At 40.5% G+C, this 22,572-nt stretch overlaps 1 pseudogene; it reads right to left on the bottom strand.

The window, feature by feature from the left end:
* Window positions 1-420: 420 nt before the first annotated feature.
* LOC115518892 lies at window positions 421-885 on the bottom strand (annotated as a pseudogene).
* Window positions 886-22,572: the final 21,687 nt, after the last annotated feature.

The raw sequence follows: 22,572 nt of genomic DNA, 5'->3' as shown, positions 1-22,572 counted from the left end.
GGCTTTTGTTTTTCTAGACACTGGAGATTAGAACAATTTGAGCCATTAACAATTCCAGCCCGGTTTAAATCAAGACTTGTCACATATCTGATTTTTTAATTTTTAAATTGTTTTTAGAAGAGCACTTGTTAGCATTTTAAACATTTATTTTGTTTTTTAAAAATATTTTTTTAATGTTTATTTATTTTTGAGAGAGAGACAGAGCGTGAGCAGGGGAGGGGCCACAAGAGAAGGAGACACAGAATCCCAAGCAGGCTTCAATATCCAGGCTCTGAACTGACAGCACAGAGCCTGACATGGGGCTCGAACCCACAAACCATGAGATCATGACCTGAGCTGAAGTTGGATGCTTAACCAGCTGAGCCACCCAGGTACCCCAGAGCACTTGTTAGCATTTAATGAACCTCCTTCCACATGACTTCAAGCTACCAGGACGCAGGCTCCCCCAATACCCTTAATCTTCTCTTTAGCTCTTCTACTGAAGAATTTGGCCTTCATGATAGCAGTCTGTTTTGGGAGCTTTCCCTTCCCCCAAACTTTGTAGTAGCCCCATTGCATCACATCAATGATAGGAACAATTCCAGTTTTTTTTTGGGGGGGGTAGCATTTACCTGTGTCTGCTCATTGCCAAGGTCCACACTTTATCAGTGTTGACAGTTGGGCAGAAACTGTGGTTCCTCTTTAAGTTATAATGTTTCATACCAACTTTTCCAGAGTAAACTGGGTGATATTTGTCAAAGTTGATCCTGTGGTGATGCATGTCACCAGCATTCCCCTGGCCTTCTGGGTGCTTCTGGTGTTTGCCGAGGTACCGTGGCCCTGGCTCACCAGGCTCCAGCTCACATGGCCCCAAAGTTTCCAGCTCTTCCTCAGTCTGGATGGCATGTGCATAGCCCAGAAGAAACAGCAGTCACATATCTAATTGAAAGCTTCTCCTTGCATGTTCTCCAAGATACTTGAAATGTTTTCCCAAGGGGGGTGGGGTGGGGAGGCAATGTCTGTTTTTTCTTCTTACTCTTTCCACCTCTTGCCTTTATTTGCTGGATGCTCCAGGGTTAGGCAGGGGAAAGAGGGGTATTTTTTTGAAACCTAGTGGTGCTAGTTTGTGAAAACCCTCTGCATAGCAAACACCCCAAAACGAACCATTTTCAAATAGGGAGCTTTTGTGGGTTCTTTGGGGACTCTCTGTTGGAGACCTCTGGCATTGCACCATTTGCTGAGTCACTCCCTTGCTGCCATTTTTTGATACGCCCCTCAATCCTACTCCAGCAGTTCATACCTTGTAGCCTCTTTCTGCTGGGATGGCCTGGACCTTGGCAGGCAGTGTTCTTGGGTGGGGTCCTTTCAAGAGATCTCTGACCTGGTTATCCTTTATAGCATCCATTTGGCCCACAGAGACATGGTGACTCTCTAAACTTTGGAAATGCAGTATTCCCACTTTGCTGTCTATAACACACTGCTCCAGCCAGCCTCTTCTCTTTGGACTTTTCTAGGTGAGAATCAGGCACCATTCTCTGTGCTTCCCAAACTCCAGAGAACACAGGTCAAACTCTCTGTGGTAGTCAGAAAATGCCCCCCCCTTGTCTCCGTAGATGTGCACGCCTTAATCCCTGGAACCTGTGAATCTGTTACTTTATTGTGTATGTATGTATGTATGTATGTATGTATGTATGTATGTATTTTTCCATAGCAGCATTATTTTTATTTTTTTACTTAAAAAAAATTTTATTTTTAAGTAATCTCTACACCCAATGTGGAGCTCGAACTTACAACCCCCGAGATCAAGAGTTGCATGCTGCACTGACTGAGCCAGTCAGGCACCCATTTTTTTAATTTGTTTTAATTGAAGTATAGTTGACATACAATACTACATTGGTTTCAAATGTATAACATAGCAATTCAACAATTATGTACATTACAAAATGCTCACTATAATAATTATGGTTACCATCTATTACCATATAAAGTTATTATAATATAATTTTTTTTTTAAATTTTTTTTTTTTCAACGTTTATTTATTTTTGGGACAGAGAGAGACAGAGCATGAACGGGGGAGGGGCAGAGAGAGAGGGAGACACAGAATCAGAAACAGGCTCCAGGCTCTGAGCCATCAGCCCAGAGCCCGACGCGGGGCTCGAACTCACGGACCGCGAGATCGTGACCTGGCTGAAGTCGGACGCTTAACCGACTGCGCCACCCAGGCGCCCCTATAATATAATTTTTTAGTCAAACATTTTATTATGTATATTTTTAATTTTAATTAAAATTATAGTTAACATGCAGTGTTTTAATGTAGTGAATCAACAATTCTTTTTTTTTTTTTGCCAATGATGAAATATGATTTATTCAACAGAGGCTAGTGATATGGATTTTTATGTGAAATGATTTAATTATTTAAAAATTTTTTTCAATGTTTGTTTATTTATTTAATATAATTTATTGTCAAGTTGCCTAACATACAGTGTATAAGTGATTCAACAATTCTACACATTACTCAGTGCCCATCATGACAAGTGTATCCTTTAATCCCCATCACCTATTTCACCCATCCCCCACTCACCTCCCCTCTGGTAACCATCAGTTTGTTCTCTATAGTTAAGAGTCTGTTTTTTGGGTTGTTTCTTTTTTTCCTTTGTTCGTTTGTTTTGGTTCTTAAATTCCACATAGGAGAGAAATCATATAGTATTTGTCTTTTTCTGACTGCTTTATTTTGCTTAACATGATACTCTCTAGATCCACCCATATTGTTATAGATGGAAAGATTTTAGTCTTTCCTATTCATGAGTAATATTTGCTTCCATATCTTGGCTATTTAAATTTTTTTTTTTTATGTTTTTATTTACTTTTGAGAGAGAGAGAGAGCAAGAGTGAGCACGGGGGAGGGGCAGAGAGAGAGAGGGAGACACAGCATCTGAAGCAGGATCCAGGTTCTGAGCTGTCAGCACAGAGCCCAACGTGGGGCTCAAACTCACAAACTGTGAGATCATGACCTGAGCAAAGTCGGACACTTAACTGACTGAGCCACCCAGGCACCCCTGCTTCCATATCTTGGCTATTGTAAATAATGCTGCAATAAACATAGGGGTGCATGTGTCTTTTCAAACTAGTGTTTTCATATTCTTTGGGTAAATACTCAGTTGTGTGATTACTGGATCATAGGGTAGTTCTATTTTTAATTTTTTGAGGAACATCCATGCTGTTTTCCACAGTGGCTGCACCAATTTATATTCCCACCAGCAGTGCATGACGGTTCCTTTTTTCCATATCCTTGCCAGCACTTGTTGTTTCTTGAGTTTTTGATTTTAAGCATTCTGACAGGTGTGAGGTGATATCTCATTGTGGTTTTTAAATTTGTATGTATGTATGTATGTATGTATGTATGTATGTATGTATGTATGTATTTTGAGAGAGAGAGAGAGAGAGAGAGCTTGCCAGGGAGAGGGATAGAGGGAGAGAGGGAGAGAATCTTAAGCAGGCTACATGCTTAGTGAGGAGCCCTATGCTGGGCTCCATCCCACAACCCTGGAATCATGACTTGAGCTGAAATCAAGAGTTGGATGCTTAACCAACTAAACCACGCAGGCACCCCTTCATTGTGGTTTTGATTTGCATTTCTATGAGGAGGAGTGATGTTGAGTATCTATTCATGTGTCTGTTGCCCAACTGTATGTTTTCTTTGGAGAGATGTCTTTTCATGTCTTCTGCCCATTTTTAATTGGATTATTTGTTTTTTTTCATATTGAGTTGTATAAATTATTTATTTATTTTTTATACTAACCCTTTATCAGAGATGTCATTTGCAAATATCTTCTCCTATTCAGTAGGTTATATTTTAGTTTTGTTGATTATTTCCTTTGATGTGCAGAAGCTTTTTTTAAAGTTTATTTATTTATTTTGAAAGATAGATAGCACAAGTGGTGAAGGGGCAGATAGAGCAAGAAAGAGAAAGAGAGAGAATCCCAAGCAGGCTCTGCACTGAAGTGCAGGGCTCGAACTCATGAACCCGTGAGATCATGACCTGAGCTGAAATCAAGAGTCAAATACTTAACCAACTTAGCCACCCAGGTGCCCCTGTGCAGAAGCTTTTTATTTTAATATAGTCCCAATAGTTTATTTTTGCTTTTGTTTCTCTTGCCTCAGGAGACCTATCTAGAAAAGTGTTGCTATGGCTGGTGTCAGAGAAATTACTACTTGTGCTGTCTTCTAGATTTTTATGCCTATAGGTCTCACATTTAGGTCCTTAATCCCTTTTGAGTTTATTTTTGTGTATGTAAGAAACACTGTTTCAGTGTTTTGCATGTAGCTGTCCAGTTTTCCCAGGACCATTTGTTGAAGAGACTGTCTTTTTCCTATTGCATATTCTTGCCTCATTTGTTGAAGATTAATTGACCATATAATTATGGTTTTTCTTCTGGGCTCTGTAATCTGTTCTGCTGGTCTGTGTGTCAACTTTTTGTGCCAGTACCACACTGTTTTGATTTCTACAGCTTTGTAGTATATCTTGAAATCTGGGATTGTGATACCTCCAGTTTTGTCCTTCTTTTTCAAAACTGCTTTGGCTATTTGGGGTCTTTTGTGGTTTCATACAAATTTTAGGATTGTTTTGTTCTGTGAAAAATGCCATTGGTATTTTGATAGGGATTGCATTAAATCTGTAGATTGCTTTGGGTAGGATGGACAGTTTAACAATATTTGTTCTCCCATCCATGAGCATAGAATATCTTTTTATTTGTTTGTGTTGCTCAACTTCTTTCATCAATGTTTTATAGTTTTCAGAGTACAGGTCTTTTACTTCCTTGGTTAAGTCTATTCCTAGGTATTTTCTTATTTTTGGTGTAATTGTAAATGGGATTGTTTTCTTAATTTCTCTTTCAGCTACTTTGTTTTTAGTGTATACAAATGCAATGGATTTCTACATATTGATTTTGTATCCTGTGACCTTACTGAATTCATTTATTAGTTTTAGTGTTATTTTGGTGGAGTCTTCAGGTTATTCTATGTATAGTATCATTTCATTTGCAAACAGTGAAAGTTTTACTTCTTCCTTGCCAATTTAGAAGCTTTTTATTTCTTTTTGTTGTCTGATTTCTCTGACTAGGGCTTCCAGTGGAATGTGTTACTTTACATGGCAAAAAGGACTTCGCAGATGTGATTGAGGTCATGGACCTTGAGATGGGGGGATTATCCCGTGTAATCCAGGTAGGCCCAATCTAATCACCCAACTACATGAGTCCTTGTAAGTGGAGAACCTATCCCAGCTGTAGTCAGGGAGAGAGATGTGACTACAGAAGAAGGGCAGAGACTTGTGACACTAGAGGGACACTCTTCATCATTGCTAGCTTGAAGATGGAGGAAGAGAGCCATAAGCCAAGGAATGTGGTGACTTCTGGAAGCTGGGAATGACTCTCAGGTATAGCCAGCAAGAAAATGAAGACCCAAATTCTACAACTACAGGGAACTAAATTTTGCCAGTAGCCTAAGTGAGCAGGAAATGGATTATTCCCTAGATCCTCCAAAATATGAGCTTGCTGCTAACTTTGTTTTAGTCACTGAGACTCCTAATAGACTTCTGCCCTATAGACTATAAGATAATAAGTTTGTGTTGTAAGCCACTAATTTTGAGTAATTTGTTATGGTAACAATAGAAAACTAATATACTCTCCCCCAGATTTTCTCCCTGAGTCTGCTTCTTGGTAAACATGGGATAAGTAGGAGGTGAGACTGTGTCCTTCCCTTGGCAGGGAATCTCTACCTTCATTCTCTCCCACTGCATTTCTTAAAGCTTCTCCCACATAGTTTGGGAAGACAATGGTATACTTTTCTAAAACCACTGGACTGACAACTTTGCTGGTACTCTTTCCTAAGCATAGGCTGGAAGTGGATGTCTTGGTGTAGTCAGCATTTTATTTAAGCACGCTTGCCCTAGTCACAGTGTAGAGGCAGGAAAAGTCCCATTTAACATTGTTGGACAATAACAATCACAAATCTTTGTTCCTTGGTTCTGCATTTCAGTGAAAGTGCATATAGACCATTTCTAAATATTTCCATTACTCTCTAGCTGCCTGAATTCCTCTGCCAGACTAAATCTCCTTGATGGAAATCCTAATACTGATTGTCCTCTGTGTTTTGAGGAACACATCTTTCACATTGGACTCTGTACACTTTTGGTCCTATTATGTCTCTGAAATTAATTTCTGCAACCAAGTCAGTTTCCTCACTCATTCTATTTTATGCAAATTGCCAGCAGGACATCATGTCTGTTCTGTGCCTTACCACACATAGATAGAACTTCGGGTTTGGAAGGGTTGAAGGGACTGGAAGGCTCAGCTGTTCCACTGTTTCTTTCCTTCCCCTCCTCAATCTTGAATCATCCCTCTTCAGTGTCATCCAAGATATGCATTTGAGGGGCGCCTGGGTGGCTCAGTTGGTTAGGCATCTGACTTCGGCTCAGGTCATCTTCTCACGGTTCATGGGTTCAAGCCCCATGTCAGGCTCAGAGCCTGGAGCCGGCTTCCAATTCTGTGTCTCCCTCTCTGTGGCCCTCCCCTGCTCATGCTCTGTCTCACTCTTTCTCTCAAAAATAAACATTAAAAAAAAAGATATGCATGTGAGTGATCCATTGGGAATCTCCCTACTTCTTTTGGCAGCTTGCTCAAACATGGAGAATTTTTTTTTTTTTTTTTTAGCTTCTTGAGGGCGAGGACCAAATCTTGCATTGTGACAAAACCAACCCCAACTCAGAGCCTGGAGCATAGCAGAAACTCAGCGAATGAACAAGGGAATGAATTAGCGAATGAATGAATATTATTGGGCCCCAACTGGCTTCCTTATGGTTTCCATAAAATGTCCTTGGAATGATTTAGAATGATTTAATCCCTTCTCTACAGAATGGTAGAGAAGCCATCTTGTCCTAATTACATCTTTCCTTCTCATCTGATATATTTTCAGCCCCCAAAGGATAGTCCTACATATCAAATTACAACCCTTTCTACTACAGTTGTATAATAGCCACCTAAGGAATGTTCAGTTTTCTGGAATGCATTTAGCATGAGGGTGGGCCTGAAGTGATTGTGTAACTATTGCAAAAGTCTGTGGTTTGAATCTTTATAAAAGTTTTATCTCAGCAGCCCAGACGCAGGACTCTGCCAAAAATCACAGCTTCTCTGTTTCCAACTGTGCATGCTGCAGATAGCCCTGAAAAAGGACTGAGGGTTCATAGGGAAGGCATCGTGGTGTGTTTATGTTCAGCAGGATATTGAATGGGACTTTTCATGGTGTCTTGAAATTTCATCTGAAGTCCCAAAGGTGAGAATGAAAGGTGATAAGTATCCCCACGTTTATGAATGGGATGCTAGCACTAGATGTATCCAGGCAGAAAGTATGAAAAAACAGCAAAATTGGTATCAACCTTCATCATACACCTCCAGCTGCTGCAGGAGAACGGGAATTAAAAGGAGTTTCTGGAGGTAGTGAACAGTGTTGTGGAATTTCCCTTTCTCTTCTTATGAGGGGAGCCCTCAAGAAAATTGGAGGCTCTATCAGTGCCCCATGATTGGAATAGAGCAGGGTGAGAGAATTCATGGAGAAGTGGGTATGTGTCTTCTGGACATTTTAGGGACATAAGTTAATGGCAACTGATGCTTGCTTCCTGCCTGATGACTGTGGAAAGTGGGAGGCTTGTTGGACCAACGATAGTACTCTAAGCAAGTGAGGAGGGTGACAGTGAGAGCTGTCTGCGCTACCAGAGTTTGTAATGCTGAGCATATGTGTCTCCCAAGGGCCATGATGGAAGATAGCTGGCCTTCGACCAGGAGGGTTACCTGTGGGGCGAAGGGACCCCAGGAACAAGCTGCTGCATGGTGTATTTCTGGGCAGGAGCTGAGAAGCATGTGAGAAACTTCTGTGAGAAGTGGGAGAGTACACTTGCTTTTAGGGGGTTTTTCAACCAGGTGGTTTCAACAGTGAGCCTTTGAAAGCCGACAAATGCATCCCATTGGAGAGAGCAAGCATATGGGCCCTTCTTACATCAAGGCCATGGTCTACCATATTTTAACAGCACCTACCATGAGAGATATATTTGCTTCTTTTCCTCTAATTCTCCTGCTCTCTGCCTTGACCCTGGCAAAGCCAGAATCGGTGGCCGAGGGGAGAATGAAGGAGATGGAAGAAAAACAGACAATAGGGCCACTGTAGGGCTGTGGTCTCCCTGCCATAGGTTGGGGTAGAGCTTGGGGGGGGTGTGGTGCTGAGGGACTCTGAATAGGGTATGGGATTGAAGTTTTAAGTGGGACTTTTTAATGAGTTTTAATTCTTGAAAGTAACTTAAAAATCTCTGAGTACAAGATATGCCGGAGATGTTGTCCAGGGCTGGGGAGAAAGGTGATTTGATACAGCATTTTGGGAGGGAGTGATTAGAGAAAAATAACACCATTTTTGGTTTGTACACAATTGAATTAGCTTGCTTGATGGATTCCAGGGAGCCAGCCCCAAGGGATAGGTGAGCGACAGACTATGCCCTAGAACTTTGGTATTATGGACACTTATTCCCTTGGAAGCTTTTGATATTTTTGTTTAATTAAAAAAATGTTTGTTTATTTTTGAGAGAGAGAGATAGAGAGAGAGAGAGCAAGAGAGAGTAAGAGCATTGGAGAGGCTCAGAGAGAGAGTGGGACAGAAGATCCAAAGTGGGCTCTGTGCTGACAGCAGACAGCCTGATGCAGAGCTTGAACCCACGAACCACGAGATCATGACCTGAGCCAAAGTTGGAGGCACCCCAATATTGCTGTTTAATTTTTTAAAAGGTTTTACTTTGAAATAATGTTACAACTACAGAGAAGTTGCAAAAATAGTGCTGAAAGCTCCCATATACCTTTCCCCAGCTTCCCCTCATGTTAACGTCTTATATAACTGTAGTGTAATGATCAAAATCAGGAAATTAACATTGATACAGTACTATTAACTATTCTACAAGCCTTACTGTAATTTGCCAGCTTTCTCATGAATGTTCTTTTTCTGGCCAGGATCCAACCCAAGATCTCATAGTACATTCATTCATCACGTCTTCATAGTTTTCTCCATCATCTTTCCCTGTATCATTACATTTTAGGATTGGAAAGGACAGTAAACATCTTCTAGATGAATGGCCCTGTGGATTCTTGAATCTCCTCTATTAAAATTCCCATGAATAATTTTTTCTGCATGAAGTCATCTCTGGTGACAGTCTGTTCTAAATTGGGCCCAGCACTATAAAGAAGTCCACAACCATGATTTGCTTTCTTAAAGTTTTCACCTACTGATTCTGGTTCTTTCTTTATGTTTGCCTTTTAGAACAAGGCCATTTTCCCTTCTACATGTCAGCCTTCAAATATTGGAAGACCATTATATTTCTATTCTCCCTGAAGCCTGCCACCAAATCCTTTCTTCTTTAGGATGAACATCTTTAGTTCTATTCATTGTTCCTTGTATGACATGATTTTAAGTCATATTACACATGGGTCACTTTACCCTGAACAAGCACCAGTTATATATATATAAATGTATATGTGGGTCTATCTATGATGCCTGCATAGAGAAAAAAAATAGGTATCGTTCTCCACATTCTCTATCCTATCTCTGACGGTCAAGATTACATTAACAATTGGTTCATTTTTATAAAGGTGGTCAAGTCCTAGTTAAACATGCTAATTAAATAGCCATTTTCAGTGAACATATGTGAGTAATCTAGGCTCCTGTGTGAGTTGCTAAGAGAAATTTGGCATTTTTCTTTGAGATAACTTCTGGGGTGGAAGGCTAGACAAGTAAGTATGCTTTCAATTAAGCTTGGGTTGGCTTATATCGAAATTGGAAATGGTACCTGGCAAGAAGCTGCTGGTATATCTTTTCAAAAAAAAAAAAGGCAATACATTTTTGAAAAACTAAAATAAACTCTCAATGTATTGGCAGATCTGGGAGAATTTCCATTTACTGAACAGCTAATGGGAATGCATTGAGAAATACAGTGTGGCCTGAAACAGAGCAAGTATTTTTTACCTAAAAATAATTCTCAGGGCACCTGGGTGGCTCCATCGATTAAGCATCTGGCTCTTGATTTCGGCTCAGGACATGATCTCATGGTTTGTGAGTTTGAGCCCTGCATCGGGGTCTACACTGACAGCATGGATTCTCTCTCTCTCCCCCTCTGTTCCCTTCCTCTGCTCATGTGTGCTCTCTCTCTCTCTTTCAAAAATAACTAAGTAAACATTAAAAAAAATAATTCTCAAAACATGTTTTATCAGTCTTCAACTGTCTGTACCCTGGTTCAAAATGCAGGGTGTGACCTTACTTGTACTGTGTAGGTATTGCTGGAGGATGCTATTTCAATATTATTGAGTATACTCTCTATGCTGCACTTTTCATTTACGTTACTTATAGTTGGTTAAATTTCTTAACATTAGTTTTTTTTCTTGTTGTTCTGTCTGGATTTTAGTTTGCAGGCCCTTCTTGAATGGAAGATTTTGTTTCTTTATTATTCTTTCTGTTTTCTCTCTGATTCCCCACCATTCTTACAGTTTTGAGGTTTGTTTCCACCTGGTCTGTGGAGTCCCCAGGTCTTATATGAGCTCTTTGGTGCCCTTGCCCCACAGTGATGTCGGGGAATCACAGATACAGTCACTGAGCCCATCAGTGACTTGCCTGGAAGCCAAGTGGAGAGGCTGAGGCTTGCCTTCCTAAACTCGCAAACTGCCATGTTCACAGGCAGCTATCTTAGTAGTTGTTTCCAGACTCCTTTCTTGAGCTGGGGAGCCTCACCTTTACCCCTGGGTCTCAAGCCATGAGGGCTCAGCCTCCTGTAGGGTATTATTCTTGTTTGTAAGGTAGTGAGCAGTAAGTAAGCTCTGGAGTGGCCCTATTGTTTATTTCCAGCCATAGTTTGTTCTAATTGGTTGTCGCATCCATTTTCTCTGGTTGCTGCCTGTGCTGTGCTACTTATTAATATTATCAATATCATCTGGACTCTCACCCCATGGAAGCTGAATTTCTGGCCACCTCTGATTGCTTCTGACCTGGGGCCCAGGCAGCCCATTTACTGCTTTGGATTTCTGTTCCAGTTCTGGGCATACATACATTCATTTGTTTTTGAACATGGCTGTGACTTTTTTTTTTTTTAATTAAAAAAGTTTTTTTATGGAGATATAATTGACATATAACATTATATTACTTTCAGGTGTATGCCATGACTCAATATTTGTATGTATTGTGAAATGATCACCATGTTAAATCTAGTTCACAAAACTATGACTTTTATTTTCTTCTATATTTCATCTATTATGGAAAAGAGCAGAGGAGAGGACGTCAAAATGTATACTTACTGTGGTGTTTTGACGAGAAGTGTCTGAAAGATGTAGTCCAAATGACCGGATGACCAGGACATGTGTTAGAATGAAAGTTATTACAGAGTTGGTGAAAGTGCCAAAATTTATTAAAGCCTAACTAATTAACTAATTGTAGATACTTACAAAGCTGAATGTGTTAAAATTCTTTAAAATGAATATATATATATATATATATATATATATATATATATATATATATAAAATTTAAAAATAAATTTTCTGGGAATGTAGTGTTATAACAATAATTGATATAGCAGTAAACACTAAAACATGGAGGTGGGTGAGAGGAAACAAATGTTACAAAATTAATATATGCATTTTAAATAATAAACTCACCTACACTTAGAAATGGGAAAAAAAGAAGAAACTACTTAAATAACTCATGATTTAAGATAGACCTTAAAAACCACAATTATAGACTATTTAGATAGAATGTGTGGAAAACGATAACACCATGAAGGATGAGGCCAAAGTTGTATTCAAAAGCAAACTGATATTCTCAAGGGACCTCATTATCCAACAAAGCAAGCATTCAATCTAAGAAAGACAAATTGAACCAATGTAAGGAAAGGAGTAGGAAGAATGAAACTATTAAATAAATAGTTAAATAAACTATTCATAGACATCTTTGAATTAGAAAACAGAAACACTGTAAAATTGATGCATTAATCTGAGAGCCAATTCACTGGAACACCAATATCTTTAAGAAAACCTTGGGAAAATAGAGAAGAAAAGAGAAAAATATATAAAAATGAGAAATGACATAAAATGGTAGACATAGAAGAGGTTAAACTTTTATATAAAAAAATTCCTTTCGGGGCATCTGGGTGGCTCAGTCGGTTATGCGTCCGACGTTAGCTCAGGGCATGATCTCACGGGTCATGAGTTTGGGCTCTGCATCAGGCTCTGTGCTAACAGCTCAGAGCCTGGAGCCTGCTTCAGATTCTGTGTCTCCCTACTCTCTGCCCCTCCCCTGCTCTCACTCTCTCTCTGAAAAATAAATAAACATTAACAAAATTAAAAAAAAAATAAAAAAGTTCCTTTCTGTAAGAAGAATCACACAAGTTTATATAGCTGGGATGATGGGAAATCTGGGATTTGCTTTAAAATACAGTGCTGCATTTAAAACAGTGGTAGGGGAATAGGTGAAAGAATATTGGCAAAAATGTTGATTATGGTTTAAACTGGGTAATGGGTACATGGGGGTTCATTATACCCGGTTTTCCTCCCTTTATGTATGCTTAACGTTTTCCATAATTAAGAGTTAAAAGGAGAATGTTATACCTGACTCTATGCTAATATGTTTGGAAATCTCCCTAATGAAGTAGATGGTTTTTTGAGAAAACACATTTCTAAAACTGATTCAAGAAGTGGAAAATCTGATTAGAACAACAATCCTGGAAGAAATTATAAAAGAATACCTCCAAAAGAGATTCTCAAATCTGACCATTTTATTCATGAATTCCTTCAGGAAACACATAATTTACTTTGAGAGAGAGGGAGCATGAACAGGGGAGGGGCAGACAGAGAAGGAGAGAGATAGAATTCCAAGTAGGCTCCGTTTTGTCAGCACAGAGCCTGATGCAGGGCTCAATCCTATGCTTGTGAGATCATGACCTGAGCCAAGGTCAAGAGTCAGACACCCAACCAACTGAGCCACCTAGGTATCCGAAGACACATATAATTCTTATGTTCTATAAATTATATAGATCTAAATGATATCATCAAATTTATTCTATAAAGCTAGCACATTACCACTATGACCTGATATGTAAACAATGAAAATATCAAAGCACAGAGCAGTTTTATATGCAAATATATGGAAAACTTTGAAATGAAATAGTAAGGAAATTGAACTCAGTTGCCTCCAGTTGATCTATCTCCACTTAATCAATTCATCAGAGTAAGAAAAATTTATCATTTCCTCTGTAAAATGCACTGACTGATGTCCACAGAGAATGAATGCTTATGACCAGTTTGCTCTGGTGTGTTCTTGCAATTTTGCTCTGATAGTAATAGGCTTTCAATCCAGTTTATGTCAACTGTACTTATGTAATCTAATTAAATATTTATGTACACTGATGAAATATGAGTATGGACAAAGAATTGTTCCTGTGAAAGCTAAATTGAATGTATTGGAAGAACCCAGTACAAGTGAGTCACTAAAAAATTAAGTTAGGTGAGGATGAGACAATTATAAAATTTGGGAAAAAGATACAAAAGTCTAGAAGAAATCTTCATGCATATTGCTTTATGCACAACTTAAAATTCTCTTCTTTAAAGAAACTGAATGGAAAAATAGCAATGCATTAAGGATTTGATTTACATAAAAAAGATAGTACAGAATTCTTTTTTTTTTTCAACGTTTATTTATTTTTGGGACAGAGAGAGACAGAGCATGAATGGGGGAGGGGCAGAGAGAGAGGGAGACACAGAATCCGAAACAGGCTCCAGGCTCTGAGCCATCAGCCCAGAGCCTGATGCGGGGCTCGAACTCACAGACCGCGAGATCGTGACCTGGCTGAAGTCGGACGCTTAACCGACTGCGCCACCCAGGCGCCCCCAGAATTCTTTTTAAAAATTTTTATTTATTTTTATTTTAGAGAGAGAGAAAGCACAAGTAGGGGAGAGGGCAGAGGGAGAGAGAGAGAATCGTAAGCAGGCTCCACACTCAGCACAGAGCCTGATGTGGGGTTTGATCTCACAACCTCGGGATCATGCCCTGAGAGCCAAAATCAAGAGTGGAATGCTCAACTGACTGAGCCGCCCAGGTGCTCCAGCACAGAATTCTAATTAGCAAACTGATATTCAAAGAAAGACCTTTCCCTATATACTGGTTAAGGCAGCACTAGCTGCTATACTAGACAAACCCTAGCTAACACATTAAACAAAATCAAATCTTACTCAAACCAATTTAATAATAAAAGACAATTATTGGCACATATAGGGATGATATTAAAAATATTTAACAACCAGTGCAGCATGGGTACTGACCAGTTATAAAGGATAACCAACTAATAGGAATGGATGGCCAGTCACATACAACAGAATGGCTATTCCAGTGTGTACAAGTGAATATATATGCCTGGGTTCATGGAATTAAAAAACCCTAAGGCAGGCTTCCTTCAGGTGAGGCTTGATGTGGTGGTTGAACAATATACCAAATACACTCAGTTGATCTGTTTTCTGGTCTGCTTTCTTTGGCTGTGAGCTTCATCCTAAACAGATTCCCCAAGATGGTTGACAGCAGCTCCTGAGGTTGTGTGTTTCAGTGTTCTTGTTTGGCAAGAAATAAGGGATACTTTGTGTTAGCATTTAGAGCAAGGCCTTTGAGATTCATCTTGATTAGACTGACTTAGGTCACATCCCAGGCCTGTACCAGTCATGGGGCATGGCTTGTGCTGGTTGGCTTGGTCAAGTTCTCTGCCTCACCTGGAGTGGGGAGTAGAGTCAGCTTTTCTGGAACAACTTGGATCCTCTGACAAGTATTAGGAGGCTACAGGAAAGGGGTGTAGGTGGATATTGGAGAAAAACCAACAAATATTTTTTATATTAATGCAAAATATGTCATCAACATATCCAATTAATAGAAAACACATAATAAACTTAGTGGAGTAAAAGGCATTGTATATAAAAATATTTGACAAAGAGTATATACTAAAGAGTAAAGAAAAACATGAGCAAAGTGCAGAAATAGATCATAGAAGGAATGTAACTGATCAATAAGTATGTGAAAAGGCATGTAATTTCACTAGTAATCAAAGAAATGGGAATTAAAAACATTTTGTCAGACCACATTTTGCTTAATCATTTGAGTCAGTATTATACAAGGAGCAGGATCATCCCAAATAACCCTGTGTGCTTACTTGGCATTATGGACTAAATTGTACCCCCCACCAAGGGTCACAGGTTGAAGCCCTAACTCCTAATGTGACAGTATTGGGAGATAAGGCCAGAAGGAGATAATTAAGGTTAAATGAACTCATAAGGTGGGGCCCTAATCCAATAGGACTGATGTCCTTATAAAAAGAGGAAGACACAGCGGAAGTGTAGGTGCACAGAGAAACGACCACATTGAGGACCTAATGACCTAGTGAGAAGGCCACCACCTGCAAGCTAAGGAGACAGGCCTAGGAGAAACAAAACCTGCCAACACCTTGATCTTGGACTTCCAGCCTGAAAAACTGTGAGACATACATTTCTCTTGTTAGCGCCACACAGACTGTAGTATTTTGTTTGGGCAACTCTGGCAGATTAATAAACCTGGGCTTACTGGGCCAGAGGCTACCTAGGGTCCGGGGCCTTGCTCTTCTCCCAGTTGGAGGGGCAGTGCCAAGCTCACCTTCTCATGGAACTTGAGCCCTGGGAAAGACTGAACTGAAATATCCTTGAGGCACCAGAGTCTACAGGGGCTGGGAAGCTGACATTGTAAGATAACTCCTATAAATAGCTGGCACTCCAGACCAGATGGCTTGACAAGCTGATAATGGCTGCTCTCTCATGCTCGTCATAGAAGAAGGAATAGGAGCTGACTCCAGCAGCCCTGGCAGGCCTCTCATGGGGCGAGGGGGGCAACGATGGGCCCTTGTCATGCTGACCCTGGCCTTGGAATTTTTCTTTATCCAATTAGGCTTATTCCTCGGCCCTTGCCACATGGTGTGAAATTTTACCCAAACCCTGGTGTACCACATGGGGAGACCAGAAGGGAACATCTTCCACAAAAGAAATATTAAAAAAAATGATATACTTGATAGAAGGTAGTTATGACCTTTTGCAGAAGCAATTTATGATGTGTTTAGTCTTTAGTATATAAATTTTTTAAAAATATGGGAATATACTTATTAAGTAGTGGATCCATTGTTATGCATCGAGATACCAGGGAAATTCAACACAAGTATATAATGCTGAACAGAAAAGATTTTGGCTTTTCTGCAGAGTTAAAAATGCACAATATTCTCTTTTCTTCCCCTCCAGACTCTACACCTACATTGGGATTTGTTAGCTAGATGAGAAATCTAGACAACAACAGAAAAGCTGTCACTTCCAAAATGATTTAGATGGCAATCTTTAAAATACACCTCTGTGGGCACCTGTTGGGATTAACACTGGGTGTCATATGTAAGTGGTGAATCACTGGGTTCTACTCCTTAAGCCAAGACTATACTGTATGTTAACTGACTTGAGAATAATAATAATTAAAAAAGAAGGAACAAAAAAATTACACCTCAGTGCCTGCCATCTGCTCTGAGGACTAAAACGGCAACCTAAACATATAATGGGGGTGGGGGGTCTGAACAGTGAGGCCATATTGTGGCCAATTAGGAAAGTTTCCAGTTTCTGACACCCAGCATTGGAAGCTTGCCTACACTGCACCCCCTTCACGCTGAGGCATAGCCTTGAAAGTGAAGCAATAGTGGGGAGGACCTTTGGTATTTCCTGAACTTAATCTTCTGGAATGAGTCCAAGATTCAACCGCCAAATCCAAATTCCATTGTCTGTGGGCTGGTTGGTGTTGTAGGAGGATTTCATGCGATGTGGTTGGTATGTATGCACATGTCCTGCCTGTCACCTGTTCCCAGATAGGCTCAACTTATCAATCATCTCGTTGAAATGGCAAGACTTGAAACATAAGGATTCTGCTGGAAACATATAACAGGGGGCTACTGTGAACAGAAGCAGGGCCAGGTTGGAAGGACAACACACACACAGAGAAAGATATTTCTGGACTTTCTGAGTCTCAGTCCTTTGTGGATTGCTTGTAAACAGTATAGTCTGTTCCTAGAAAACATATTCACCCCTATGTGGGTGAAGGAGAAATATTATTATCATTATTTTATTTTTTTAAAATTGACATCCAAGTTAGCATATAGTACAACAGTGATTTCAGGGGTAGATTCCTTAATGCCCCTTACCCATTTAGTCCATCCGCCTCCCATAACCCCTCCAGTAACCCTGAAAGAGAAATATTATTAAGATGTAAAGAACAGGTGAGTCGTATTTTCTGACTCTTTTCCTAGGAAAAGATAAGAATCTACTAGAATTGTGACTTGAGTTTTGATAAGCAAATTCATCTCTGCTTAGCAAAGATTTGCAAAGACGTGGAACTCTGATGATTTTATTTCTCTATGGCTGTGTATTCACAACTCCTACTTTACATTACCAATTAACTTTATAAATGTAATCTCTTTTCAGGCATCCTTAAGTGTGTGAGATGTAATTTTCCTTTCCAGTGCTCAAGTTCTCTTATTTGCCTGTTTTTTTTCTCCTCTGAATCAAAATATAAAATTTCCTAATAGATTAGAGGAATGAAAACCAAAAAGCATATTTTGAGTGAAAAGTGTTTTCCCCTCCTTTCAGTCACTTAAGCTTTCTGGGACTTTTTGGGTTGGAATACCACACATTGGCTTGAATCACTGTGTGAATTTTGAAACAAATGCAGACCTGTTCTTTGGCTACTTTGAGCTTGTGTAGGGAGATCAAAGGAACTGGAAGGAGAAACAAAGACTAAAGAGAATTGGAATGCATAGTGAACCTCTGTCTGGAAAATGCATTGCACACTTTAGACAGCTGCACTGTAATATTAACAGCCTATGCTTGTCTAGTGATTTCCAGTTTCTAAAGTGCTTTTATGTCTGTTAGCTCAGGACCACCCTAAAGAGAAAAGCTGGGCAGGCATTATTGTTTTCTTGTTACAAAGAAGAGCACAAACTTGGAGAGACTGAGTGTGGAGCATGGGAACTGATAGTTGAACCTGGGTCAGCTGACCCCAAACCTTAGCCTATTTCTGCCTCACCACAAGTCCCACTGGCTTTGAATACCCTGAAAAGGTATCCTGTGTTCACACACCTTCAGCTAGTAGGACTCAAGGCTCTTAATCTTGCGTTCCTGGGTCCCCTCCCAGGCCCACACCCTCCATCTGCATACTGCAAATGCTTTTTTCCACGGAAGAACTCCAGACTTATCTGAGTTAAATACCAAACCCTATTTTGTACTTTCTGCTTATGCTGTGGCACTTAAAGGATTCCAAAGTGCGACAATTGTGAGTCCATTTCGCATTTCTTCTTGGGGCAATAAGGAAGGGAATGGCAAGTCAAAGGGAATTGGAATTATCCAGCCCCAGCTGAGCCCAGCTGCCAAGCTGAAGCTGAATTGATAGTCAGAGGAAGACTCAGCAGAAAGCTCTGAATCAGATTTCAATGGTTCCACTTCAAATGGACTTGTCTCATGGGTCTGGCAGGAGCCATGCTGGATTTAAAGTGAAAGTAAGCTGTGGACTCAGGGGACAGCACAGGAAATTACAGATGACAGCTGCTTACCTCAATAGCCACATCTGGTCCAAAGGCCCTATCCAGGGTCTCTGCTTTGCGAGGAATGGGGATGCTTTGGTGTCCAGTTTTTTAAACCCCTGGGGAAAGTTGTTTTAGGGCACAGGGGAGACTCAGAAGGCTGGTTCTATTTCTTTTCTAGCCATGTAATCTTGAATCAGGCATATGGCTTTTGCAAGCCTCAGTTTGCTAATCTGTGAACAAAAGAGTAATAATACTTGCCTCCCAGATTTTTTTGTGTGTGGTTTTTGTTTGTTTTCATGAAATGCATTTTGTAAACTATAAAGTGTTCCAGCAATTCAGAGTTTGTTATTATTTTCATTACTTACAGGTCTAAGTTTCCTGCAGGAAAAGGGAATTAAGAAGCATAAGAAACAGGTGGAGGTACTGTAGAGAAGAAAAAGGAACAGTGATAATACTATTAAAATAACTTTTTAAGTGTCTATAGGCACCTGGAACCATGCTAAGAGCTATGCAAATAAGGTTATCAAGATATAATTGTTAATCCAAGGCCATTGCATGAAATGGCACACTGCTTATATGGAATGGGGTAGGGGTGGAGGCGGAAAGAGGAGAAACATCAGTGGCGGCCCATGATGTGCAAGGCATTGGTGAAGATGTCGTTATCTCAAGCCTACCGATCTTATTTTAGAGCAGTGGAAACAGATTCAGAGACATTGAATAATTTGTTTAAGGCCATGTGGATAGTAGATGATACAGCTGTGACTTTGTCTCCAAAGCATCTCCTCATATGTAGACAAATGAGTCAATCAAAAAGTATAAATTAGGTAATTCACAGGTTATGTTATCAAAAGGGATGAAGGCCAGAGAAACAAAACGTCAGCCCTGATAGCTAGGGTGACCAATGTGTCCCTGTTTGCTGGTGACTGTCTCCATTTTAGTACTGAAAGCCCTGTGTCCCAGTCACTCAGTCTGGGGCTTCCTCAGACCCAGGCAAAGTTGATCACCCACAGCTGATAGGTAGTAGCTGGCTTACTTGTCACCAGTTAGGTCATGCCACTCCCTTGGTGAACATAAGTAGTTTCAGAGACTATCAACATCAGATGAGGACTCTCATGGATATGCTGGAATAAGATAAAAACAAGACAAGTCCATAATTATGCTTGAACCAGGATAAAAACAGACACCGTGCAACTGCAAAAATGACCAAACAACCCCCTCTCCTGGCTAACAGGAGTGACAACTCTTTCTTTTTCAATGACTACTCAAGCCTTGCTGCTTTCCTCTTGTCCATTAGATAAAAATAATCATTAAATCTCCCTACTTTCTGAAAGGTCCCAATTCACCTTCTTGAGCCCTCCCCCAAATCAATGAACACAGGCCCAACTTCTAGAGCAGGCCCTTCCTGATACCCTCTTTCTGAGACACTTTTCATGATTCCTCATGATGTGAGGTCCCCATAGCAGGGAGCAGCCCCAACTCTATTTGACCTCAGGCATGTTCCTGGATGGTCTTGGACCGGAGGACATTGGCATGACTTATACAAGGACAGTGTGTGAAGAGGGGCCACTCTTCACTTGTGGTATTGTAATTCTTTCTCTCTGGGCCATTTCTATAACTAGACCAGGTGCTTTTTCAAAGCAGAATTGCTTACTAAAGATAATAGCTAGCATGTACTGAAGACTTCCACTTGCCCGGCACTATGCTAGGCTTTCTTTGTGGACTGACTCATTTAAGGCCCACCCATACTTTCTGAAGCAGGTTCTGTAATTCCCATTTCTCAGATACTAAAGAGGGCACTAAATGCAAGTATGGAAATTGCTTAGAGTTAGTCAGTGGCAGAGTCAGGATTCAGAACCATTGAGTCTAATTCTAGAGCCTGGCCAGCACCCACAGAATAGTCAATGTTTGGGGAATAAATAAAAAACCATCTTGCCTTCAAATGAATAAGAAGTCTTAGAATTATAATAATACTAAGGTCTCCTTCCCTGAGCCATACTCTGTTTTGAACGCTTTATATGTACTAATGTACTTGGCCCTTACAACTCCATTTTGTTGGTACCATTATTATTTCATTTTACAGATAAGAAAACTGAGGCTCAAAGAGGTATATTTTAAAACACTTTAGGGGCGCCTGGGTGGCGCAGTCGGTTAGGCGTCCGACTTCAGCCAGGTCACGATCTCGCGGTCCGTGAGTTCGAGCCCCGCGTCAGGCTCTGGGCTGATGGCTCAGAGCCTGGAGCCTGCTTCCGATTCTGTGTCTCCCTCTCTCTCTGCCCCTCCCCCGTTCATGCTCTGTCTCTCTCTGTCCCAAAAATAAACATTGAAAAAAAAATTAAAAAAAAAACACTTTAGAGAGAATGAAGTGTTTTCACACTTGTATTTGCTAAACCCTATGAAGTGCTGTGTTTCATTAAGATGCCATTGACCATAAGATGCATCATTATTTTATGTGCCACTGAGAAAAAAAGCTTCCAGTTAAAATTTGTAAGAGCCCCTAATTGTATCTAGTTTTCAGAGGTGCCAAAATGCAAGGAAAAAGTACATTTTAGAATTGATAAAATCAGGTAGGTATTATTTATCCCCATTATACAGAAGCAGAACCCGGGGCTCAGAAATGTGTGTATTTCTCCAGATCACAAAAGTGGCAAAAGGGGGCCTTGAATCCAGGTCCACAAAATATGCTCTCTCTTCAGTGCTATTCTAAGCGTTAAGGGAATCTTTGACCCCTGAATTTAATGGAGGGCTGATTGAGTGTATCTGACTCTAGGGCATCCACGAGACAGAAGATGTTTTGGGCAAAGGGAACATTTTTTGTGAAGTTCAAATCATGTCTTCTGTGTGGCCAAATACTTCATCTAAATGCAGGGTGAGCTTTTCTTCTTCACTTTTTAACTTGGGTAAGACTTTAGGTTCCTGTGTGTCCTTTGGCCAAAGAGATTGTGTGAATGAGCTCACCCTGTGTGTGTGACATTTCTGTTTTCCAAGCCCCAGAAATTCTATGAAGAACTCTCTTTCTCTCTCTCTCTGGCTTTCTCCAGTTGTGGTTTAGGTCTCAGACTGTCAGGCTACTTTTAGTTGTCTTGGTCAAAGATCTTTCAAGGAGTCTGGCGCCATTTTCTGATGCTCAACTGTTGACGGCTTTTAAGCTTCATTTCTTCCTCTCCTTCTCTGCCCCATATCTGGCCAACCTGATAAGAAAGCCAGGAAGCTCTCTCCCTTGGCACTGGTGGGATATTGAAAGCATGCCAGCCCCAGCCAGCACGTGGAAACCCTCACTCTGGCCCTCTCCACAACATCTAACCCAACCAAACCTACTTTCCTTGTGTTCTGAAGCTATTTTGGACCTAGTTGCGGGGGGTGGGGGGGAGCTGCCCCATCCTCCCCAGAAAAGCCTCAATTACATAAATAATAAACCTTTCCATAGTCTTTTGGCATAAGTATGGCATCATCAGTCTTGACATCCAAAAAAAAATTTTGAGTGGAAGTTCCTCCTGCTTCTGCAGAATAGCTACAACAGACACCTCAGAGCAGCTCAGATGAGCTACATCAGCTAGAAGCTATTTAAAAATTTTTTAACAGAAAAATATTCATCATTTCTGTCTAGCTACTTTTAAAATGAAGAGAGGTCATGCTCATCAGCTTCCATGTTTATTTTTTTTTAAATTTTCTTTTCAACGTTTTTTATTTATTTTTGGGACAGAGAGAGACAGAGCATGAACAGGGGAGGGGCAGAGAGAGAGGGAGACACAGAATCGGAAACAGGCTCCAGGCTCTGAGCCATCAGCCCAGAGCCCGACGCGGGGCTCGAACTCACGGACCACGAGATCGTGACCTGGCTGAAGTCGGACGCTTAACCGACTGCGCCACCCAGGCGCCCCCAGCTTCCATGTTTAAATGAAAGTCTACAGCC

This window comes from Lynx canadensis, chromosome B4, assembly GCF_007474595.2.
Source record: "Lynx canadensis isolate LIC74 chromosome B4, mLynCan4.pri.v2, whole genome shotgun sequence".
NCBI classification, from domain to species: Eukaryota; Metazoa; Chordata; class Mammalia; order Carnivora; family Felidae; genus Lynx; species Lynx canadensis.
The sequence above is the reverse complement of the archived record's forward strand: the minus strand, read 5'-3'. Positions and strand labels throughout refer to the sequence as shown.